Genomic DNA, 8,699 nt, shown 5'->3' with positions numbered 1-8,699 from the left:
GGGCAATAAGACGCTCCTATACTCCAAATAACCTTCGTCCATTGAGAGTGGAAACAGCTACTCAATCAGGGCACAGGGATTTGTTGCAATTTTCATAAAGTCTTTCATTCTGTAGCGATGCCCATCATACCACCCTACTGCAAGCCTTTCAAACTCTTCCAAATGTAACCTGCTGTATAAAGCCAAGTCCCATTCTTTGCCCCAACCACCACTGGCATGAGACTCCTGGCAGGTTGTCCATGACAGAATGTGGCCCTTGGGCTGAAAAAGGCCCCCTAACTCTACCCTAAGCCACAGATTTTCCCCCAGTTGTGTTGTGTAAGAGGCATGGCAGAGGTGCAGCACAAGGGAGTGGATGGATTGGCTGTTAGTGGGGCATGTGCAAGAGCAATGATTTAGCTACAACAGAGGAAATAAAATCAGGGCTAGCCCTGGAAAATCAGGACTATTGGAGGTATATGCTGCTCTGAAGACAAGGCATGCCAAGGGGTGACTTGGAGCACAAAGCTAGAGGCCTAGAGTGACCCAAGGGACCACACTAGACCTCAGGGCAAGTACAGGATAGTCTTACATGGCTTGAGGATATCCACTAGGCCTTCCTTCATCTGTTTTGAGGCCTCCTGCATGCTAAAGTGGCAGCAATATCACCAACTGGTTGGAAGTCCAGAAGTCTCTTTGCATTAGAGCTGGGTGTTGAACAACCTGGGGACTTCCTTGGGCCAATGAGCTATAGTGGTTAGACTGGGATCCTGGGAGACCTGGGTTCAAATCCCCATGAAGCTCACTGGATGACCTTGGGCCAATCAGTATCTTTCTGCCTATTCTACTTGACAGGGTTGTTGTGAGAGGGTTGTAAAATAGTTGGGGAACCAACTATGCCTCCTTGAGTTCCGTGGAGGAACTGTGGGGTATAAATATACAAAAAAAGATAAATACTGCACCTACCATCTTTTATTTCTGAAACAGGCCCAGTAAGGCAGCGATTTCTAGTCCTGCTCAGAAATAATTCTGTCCGAGATGGAAATCCCCTGGGTTGTGGTCGGGATAGAACACTGCTCCATTCCTACACTATGCACAGAACCATATGTTTAGATCACCCAATTCTTCCTGTAGCATCTCTCCTAGGCAAATAGTTGCATGCATGTGGAACGCTCTGGTCACACATGGAGTTGGGCATACAAACAGAATTCTAAGCAGTGTTATTGTGTGCACTGGGCTTGTTATGCTTTGAGGCCTTATGTAACTCAAAGAGATTAGTACTACCATGTCCTGAATTTCAAAAAGTTACCCCATTCCTATCCTGCCCTCTACTGTCCACATCAACTAAAATCAATGCCTTACTTTTGAACATGAGCTGGTAATTACTTTTGGACACTCTGATTAATGTATACATGCATGGAAACATACACCAAGCTGCAAAGTGATTTTTCTTTCAGATTTATTTTGCAGTAATAGCATTATTGTAATTGTACACTTCCTTATTGCTAGGTATATTGGATTCATCTATGTTTGCTTTCTCTCTAGAACATGTTAATGTACTTAGTAATATATATTTTGCACAGTTCAACAGTGTTTTCTTTTTAAAAATTGTTTTGATTAGTTTCCCACAGACAATTTATGCTAATTTTTTGTATTTTATTCATGAAATTCATTGCTGCTCAGAAGAACATTACTTTATCCCTGGCCTACTTAGATTACCTTATCACATTTGCTGTTCTTCAAGCAGGATTAATATCATTAATCTGAATGGCAATTTTCTTTTAGTGCTGGGTTAACTCTAAAATATATATTAATCAAAACACCTGAAAGATTCAGATTTGATTTTTTACAAATTCCACTTTTGTTCATCTACGTATTTAATCCAGTAATAATATAAATTGTTTTTAATAGATGACTTAACATTTATTCAGCCTTTCCTCTTTTGATCTTACAGTGAGTCTGAGGTTTTGTTCAAAGACAGAGGAGTGTTGTCATGCTCACAAAATACTGCAGGTGATAAAACCTGACAACTCTCTTATTAATGGAACCAATACTGGGCTTTTGCACTAATAGTAGTTATGTATAATCAATACGTATTTCAGCAGAGAATTTATTGAGTGCCATGAGATGGTAGCATTAATTTAATATTTGTGCCTTCTTGGTCAAATATTAAAAAGTGATCTTACGCCTGATTTTTCACTGGTTGTATTATTTATTTTTATTTTATTTTATTAAAATTATTTGTGTACCACCTTTCATTTCAAAGAACTACCAAGGCAGACAAAATAAGCAACAAATTGAACAATAAAAAGCCATATCAGTAAAGCAACAGTGGCAGAGCAATCCAACCCCCTTTGTGCCAGGCTGCAGGCAGGGGGTTGGACTGGGCAAACATGTCCCTCTGCCCAGCCTGCTGCCCTCCCCTGGCCTCGCCTCATTCTGCAAGTGGGAGGTGATAGTAATGTCACTCCACTAATGCAGGGGTCCCCTTCCACCCATTCAATGTGCAAATGGGCAGAAGTGCCAAGGGAAAGCCCTGAAATGGGGTGTTGGGGTGGGGGTGGGCTGAGCCAGCCAGGAATCCATTGGATCCCAAGGTGGCCCTGCTGTCATCACTCCAGGTTGGCACAGCGATCTGCCTGCCCCTGTCTTCTGACTCAGCCACTGTGTGCAGCAGGGCTGCAGATGCTGTGGTTGCCCTGTCACTCCATTCAGCCCCATCAGGCAGTGGGGGCAGTTAGGATTTCACACTAAAACATTCACTGCACTTGCTGTAGTCAGAGATATGAGGAGCCAATATTAACAGTCAGGAAAGGCTTGGAAGAAGAGGTATATTTTTCGTTACTAATGGAAATACCCAGCAGTTGGTACTCCAATCCTAATCATATCTACTAAGAAGGAAACTCTGTTGAGTTCCATGGGGCTTAATACCAGTCTAGGTTAGTGCATTTATGGTTTTGGTTTTAATATATGTTTTGATAAAGCATAGAAGGAGGACCACAATTTTTGAGAATGGCAGATAAAATGGGGGTTCTACTTATACTTCAAATAAGACCAAAACTTCCAATTTTGCTGACAAATACATATGTAGAGATTTGGATTTTCCCCAGGCTGTTATTTCCTGTTTCCTCCTGTTGTCCTTTGTTCTGTACCACCCTCACCATTTAAAATGTATTGGACAGGAACTGGGGCTGTTCATAGGAGTTCAGATGCTGATACATGTTGGAATGGGGTACAGGCAGCAATTTCTATTAGTACATTCATTGATGGAGATCATACATTTTAATGGTTAATTAAAGTGCACCAACTGAATCCCAAACTATAAATCCCAAACTATAAATCCCAATCTTAAATCTGATTCACGGGTCATATCTTCCCCATTGCATGCACGCACACACGCACACATCTTAGCATTAGGCTTACTTAGGAATTTTAGGGCCTCCAGCATGCAAACAAGCTTTTATATGTGTCTAGGTGATCCACTCAGTTCAAACTGAAATGGCCTTGAACCATCTCTTTCTCATACAAACACAGGATTGAGGGTTCTTGCATACTCCCCTAGTCTGTTTCTACACAGACAACTTATACGATAAATGTTGTGGTCACCTGAGCTTGCATGTTTTTTGCCAACAGTTAAGTCTGTCTAGTCTAACTACAGCCGAGGTCCCACCAAATAACATTCTAAGGTTTAGGGATATCTCAGGAAAAATAATGGGAATTCAACAGTGAAAGAATTTTATATGTTTTATTGATTACACATAACTCTATATGTACAAGTCACACATAAATATCTATGCACAGCCAGTGAATCAGAACCATATAGGTCAGGGTCAGAATCCTGACTGGTTGCAGCTCACAATGGTATTCATAATACTTACAGTGGCCTTAGCCAATAGTTCTCTTATATATGTCAGTATTATATATTAGGCATATATAGCAGTATACATTTAACAAATCTTACAGTATAATGTGCTATTAATTCAGACTTAGACTTATACAAGTTACATTGCAAACAGGTTAAATTTCCCTGAGCATATTTCAATACATTTCTATCTCTTATCTGGAAAGAAATGGAATAATCTCACCCTTGTGCGCATCAGACCTTTGCTTCTAGGCAGGTGTATGGCAGCAGTATGTTGGATCAGTCGGTAAGACTGCTACTGAATTCAGGAACTTCTCTCCCTTTTATAAGAATTCTTATCTCCTTACCATCTGCCTTCTCCTTTTCTGCTTTCTGCTAGAGACAGCAAACAGGACTTTACCATAACAATTAATCAATTTAACCAGAAACAGGTGTTGTCCAAACCATAAAAGGAGCTTCCTTCTCTTGCTCCTACATGTCCACAGGCAGCTGCAACTGGAAGCTACATGCCATTATCTGGCTGACTGCCCAGAACTAGACAAAGGAGGGGGGGAGCAGAAAAACTTTTCCCTTTTTACCTTTTTAACAGGCTATAAGGAGGTCTGCATATCTGGACATATAATATCCTATTCATTAACTTAAAACATGCATTGTAAAGACTCTTAAATGGGAAATGCAACCATTAAACATGGGGTCAGCCCACAACCAAGCATGACTATTATTAACAAATATGTAACATTGTTTTGATTATTTTTGATTATCTATGCAGTTCTCATTATTTATTTCAAAATTTATAAACCAACTTCCATCCAAAAATGGATTTCTGGGTGGTGTACAAAGAAATTTAAAATTAGAAATACATTATGAATCGCAACCAAGAATAGAAAAAAAAATAAGAGGAATAAAACTATTCAACCACCTTAAAACACCACATTGCACGTTAGATGCAATGGCTTATTTATGTCACATAATAAACTTTTAATATATTTGGCTTATAAAACCTCTTTTCCACACTTCATCTAACCACTCTGAGCAACTGACATCCCACCCCTTTCATCTCCCCCACGCCCACCCCACCCCACCCAAAGCAAGGAAAGTATATATCTTTGTTTCAAAAATTCACCAGAGAACCATCCCTGCTTCACTCAATGATCAATAGATGTTATTTAGCAACACTGTAGTAATGCAAAGACATTGCAGCAGCTTTGGAATTTATTTTCAGCAATGCAAATTAAGTTGATGGCCCTCAACTGTAGCAGATGACAGGCACCCAGGGACTCTCTTACAGCACAGAACTCGAGAAGAAAAAGAAAAGAAATCTCTGATCAACTTACTAAGCACATTGTAACAAATCACATCAAAGTGGAGAAACAGCTAAAGCTAAAGAAAATCACTACTTTAATTTCCTTCATCTCTTGCTTTCCCACAGAACATGATCTGTCTTGTGTAGTGCCACCCACAACAAGCTAAAGAACAGTTTAGCTGCATGTGAATAGGGAGTTACCAAAGCTCCTCTCACCCAGCAAAAGGAATGCATTTAAAAATAAAAACAAAACACCACCATCACCTCAAATGCTGTTTAAAAACTTTTATCTTTGACTTCCCTTTGCTAGAGACAGTGACGATTTCTCAAATGTGTATGTTTGATTTTTGCCATTAAAAATGGCCTTTTGAAGGGATGTAGAGTTGTTTGCCGAATGGTAAGCATTTTTTTGCCTTTGGTTAAAAAAATGAATATTGACCAATTATTTTGGTGCCCTTTTTGCTCACTTCAAATTCACTTCAGTAATTCGCCAAATCATTAGTTGCTGGAAGAATAATCCAAAAACAGGCATTCAGCCCTATGACCTTAAAGAAGTGCATTTTGCTCTTGAACATAAGATCTGTAAGGTCAACATGTCAAAGCTTTCACATTTTATTTTAAAAAAGAATGTCTCCTTTGGCCTTTGGCCTCGCTTTAGAATGCGACAGTTTTTGGGTCTTACTCATCTAACATACTAGAAGGAGACATAAAATGTTTCAGAGCCTTTCAAGAGCTACCCAGGGTCTTGTGGCATCTTAAAGAGTAACTAATTATGGCATAAGCTTTCATGGACTAGAATCCAACAAATTCATCAGATGCTGGTGTACATCTCTCTTCCCCTCTCTCTGAAAGAGTGCAGGATGATTCATATTCCTGTGGTTGTAATCTGTTTTAATTTGTTTTTCCATTTGAATTTTAAATGGTTGTAACCCATCCTGGGACTTGCTGGTGAATGCAGTGATAAATGTAATAATAATAGTAACAACATCATCATCAACATATAGGGAGGATTGCAAGCAGGTACAGTTAATCCCTTCTGCATGCAAAGGAGATGTTCTGCCATTAACTATGAAAGGTATTGTTATCTTTGTCCTCCTAGGCATTTGATAGCCCGAGATGATATTGCTTTTCTTATTAGTGTGCTGTCAAGCTTTCTGTGGCTGTTATGGGGGTTGTTTGTTCTGTTTCATTGTATTATGTATTTGTATTTATGTTTTAATATGTTTTAAGCTGCTTGGAGACCTTTGAGTAACAAGCAACTAACAAGTAAAATAAATAAATAAATATTCTACCTGAAATGTAATGTTTTGTAGGAGACAAAACAGGGAAATTAATTGTATGCATGTATATCATGACTATGGGAATCAGTGAACTTTAAAATATAGTATACTGCTTCAAGCTGTAAAGGCCACATATGAGGAAAGAATTGCTCAGTTTCACATTGCCTTACTTTATCTTGTAAGTCATCTAATAGTATGCCTTAACTTTGCACTTGACAGAAACTTTTTTGACCGGTGAGCACAGATTAAGGTCAGTTTTGTCTTTCTTTAAACATGGATCTCTAAATATTATTTCAGTGAGGCCAATTTAGGAGGCAAAAAAAGGCACAAAGCTTTGAATTGAAACCTTAAAAGTAATGTAGAAGTCTGTTGAACTGTTTGTGTTTAAGAATTCAAGCAATATCTGTGTGGTGTGATGAAATGCAATAATGTGCTGAACAATCTAGATAAAATGCATAATCTAAATTAAAATCTTTCTTAAGATTTTTTATTCAGTTTGTGATACTGAACTATCACTTTCAAGACCCTTTGCAAGATGTCAGAAAAGAAATGAAAGATGGCATATTTCATGTCCAAATGATAGGGTGAAAATATTTTGAGGCACTCATCAAATACACCAGTTATGGCAGAGCATATACCATCATGAACCACCCTCTCATTGGAATTCAGCTTATCATTAGTGTTGAACAATACAAAGTAGCTACTGAAACTGGACTGAAATCAATGGGATCTGAATCCAAGCCCTCTAGTTAGGCTGGAACAGTTGCATGGATTGGACTGTGTGTAGTAACTACTGTCAACTCAACATGATTTCCTTCGAGAATATTTCCATTTTCATTCAAAAGTTTTAATATTGCTTTTTGTTTCCCTTAGCACATTTTATAAATGTAAGTAATCTCTATTTGTGTTATGATATTAAGGAACTCATTTTAAATGTTCCACTCAGCTAATGACTTGGTCCCATTCCAAAGCTTTTTGCCATAGTAAGGAATAACTCCATTCCATATCACCAACCTTCATATCCCACTAGAAAATGATGGAAGCTGGTATAGTATACAAATACAGCAGAAGTGGAGAACCAGTGGCCCTCCAGATGCAACTGGACTCCAACTCCCATCAGTCCCAGCCAGCATAGCTAGTAGTCAGGGATGATGTAAGCTGTAGTCGAGCAGCATTGGAGGGCTATGGATTCCTCACTCCTGTCATATAGGAAATTCCAAAAACTAATTTTGTCATGTCTTGTGAAAGCAGCCTCATTTTTTTTATTGTAGTCACACTGTGAGAAATGGCCCTTGGTTCAGTTCATGACATTTCCATTTTTAGTTTGTTTCCCACTTGCTTCAAACTGCAAGTTCTTGTCAGTATTGGAGGGAAGAGCTTTTAAAACTTGCGTCAGAAGAATGTGCTCCTGTAGACAAGCTCATCCCCATTGCATTTTATTTGAGGGTAATAAAAGTAGACAAAAGCTTCCAGATATGTTGTTAGTGATTTTCTTAATTAGGGAAACTTACCAAATAATGAGTTTTATACATCCCTTTCCTATTAAGTCTTATTCCATTACTGCTATGTTGTCTCCATGGGCAAAATAAGATAATTTTCTTGGAAGAGAAAACTGCCACTACAGACTGGCTGTTTGTCTCATCTGATATTTACTTTCATTGAAGAGTATTTTCTTCTGGACTAACTAAGTCGGAATCATCTGGAGGGCAGTACAGCCAAACTAGAGGAAGCTGGCATAATTCTGCTGGTGTAATTTACCCCTAGTCCAAAGTCTGTTCAGGAGTGGAGCTACTGCCAGCTGAGCTGGCCCAAGCCTGGCAGAGGGAAAACAAAGTCAATTTGAAAAAGGAGATTTTCTGCAGCGGAAACTGCTTCTGAACTGCTCAAATCTTCTTCAATCTGTTCCAAACTTCTTTTTTAAATCTTCTGGAATCTCCTTATGCAGTGCTCCAATGTCTTTTGCTTTTGATGACCATTTTGTTTCTGAATGCCCCTAGTGAGATCTTTCAATTTTTCATGAAGATCTACCAACGAATAGTCAAACGTAGAAAAAAATGTAAAAAAAAATATTTGTTCAGTTCAAAAAAAAGTAACTATGTCAGGTGTCAAAGATGCTACATGCACACCTGCCAAGCTGAAACTGTGGACAGAATACAGTACAAATCTTGCCAAATCAGTTTTTTCTATAATCTTTGATTGCACACCATTATATTTAACACTCATGTTTGCAGCATTATTGCATCCCCCCCTTATATTGGTTGTATCCAATCCATCT

The sequence above is a fragment of the Rhineura floridana genome, chromosome 1 (genome assembly GCF_030035675.1).
Source record: "Rhineura floridana isolate rRhiFlo1 chromosome 1, rRhiFlo1.hap2, whole genome shotgun sequence".
Lineage (NCBI taxonomy): Eukaryota > Metazoa > Chordata > Lepidosauria > Squamata > Rhineuridae > Rhineura > Rhineura floridana.
The sequence above is the reverse complement of the archived record's forward strand: the minus strand, read 5'-3'. Positions refer to the sequence as shown.